This window comes from Amphimedon queenslandica, unplaced genomic scaffold (assembly GCF_000090795.2).
Source record: "Amphimedon queenslandica unplaced genomic scaffold, v1.1 AMPQUscaffold_11467, whole genome shotgun sequence".
Taxonomy (NCBI): domain Eukaryota; kingdom Metazoa; phylum Porifera; class Demospongiae; order Haplosclerida; family Niphatidae; genus Amphimedon; species Amphimedon queenslandica.
The window spans coordinates 2,295-3,498 of NW_003548291.1; the positions used below are offsets into that span (position 1 = coordinate 2,295).

Below are 1,204 nucleotides of genomic sequence, written 5' to 3' on the forward strand. Positions count from 1 at the left end.
GTTGCGAGAACAATACAGCTGCAGGCTACAGACGTCCTACTGAACAAGAGAAAGTTTGGTTTAAAGACACCAATCAGGTAAAATTTAATATTTAACAAGCCGCCAACAGGCACACACATTGTAAATACCTGAGTATTTTATTTATTACTAATAATTATTATTTATTATTTAGCAAAAAAATCCACCAGTTGATCCAACAGATGTTTTCCAGTCACATTTTGCTAAATTATGTGATATTATCAGTTCTGATGTAGTGAAAGTTTGCAATGAGTGTAATTCATGTCAACTGATTGGGCATGAAACTCGTTCTTTTGTCATAACAGCCAAAGGAGCATCAGATCATGACAAGGCGACGAGACTTCTTTATGATATTGAATTACAACTAAAGTCCTGTATCAACAAGCAAGAATATTTGTCTAATGTTATTGAAGCTTTTTTGCGTGTTAATAATTCTAATCTTAGTATAGTTGCTGAAGAATTGAAAAATTCATTTTTGTAGTTTACCCTGTACTAGCCCGTAGTTTGTTATTATTTTAGATTTATAATTCAGTTTTTTCAGTTTCATAATTCAGTTTTAATTCAGTTTTTTTTTTCATTTTTTTAAAAATTTTACTTTGAATTTCAGAATTTAGATTTAGATTTTTTTTTCATTTTCTTTTGTTTTATCCCTACTCACTTTTGTGCTCTGCTCTCTCTTTATTCCCATTACTTTGGTTCATCATTTTCCCAATTTGGCAATTTCCCTCCGATTTGGATTCGAAACTGCGCATGCGTAGAAAACCCAGCGTAACCAATCAATACGGAAAGATGCATAATAGATTACGGATACAACATGGAGGAAAGTGGGTCAGAAAAGTCAACCAGAGAAAAGAAAGACATATCCTTTGTAAGCTACCAAGAACTGATCCTTACTAACAGTAACAATAGGAAGATGCTGACATTCCTTTTGAAGAAGAAATACTACGTCATCCTTACAGTGTAAAGTGCTGGATAAAGTACATTGAACACAAGCAGATTAAGAGTGACCACGCCCACTCATCAGCAGTCAACCTAATATATGAGAGAGCACTAAGAGTATTACCAGGAAGGTATAGAATAATATTTATATTTATGCTTTATTGTGGGGAGGGACTAGTTTAATTTTTTATAAATAATCTGCCATGTTCTAAGATAGATTGTTGTTCTATTGTCAAAATTAAAGCTT

General features: G+C 32.7%; 2 long non-coding RNA genes across 2 annotated transcripts; both read left to right on the forward strand.

Annotated features, from left to right (window-relative positions):
• LOC109589290 (uncharacterized) lies at positions 1-480 on the forward strand. Its single transcript, XR_002188631.1, has 2 exons — positions 1-77; positions 173-480. It is a non-coding gene; the product is annotated as an uncharacterized LOC109589290 (long non-coding RNA).
• Positions 481-624: 144 nt separating this feature from the next.
• On the forward strand, positions 625-996 carry LOC109589289 (uncharacterized). Its single transcript, XR_002188630.1, has 2 exons — positions 625-886; positions 928-996. It is a non-coding gene; the product is annotated as an uncharacterized LOC109589289 (long non-coding RNA).
• Positions 997-1,204: the final 208 nt, after the last annotated feature.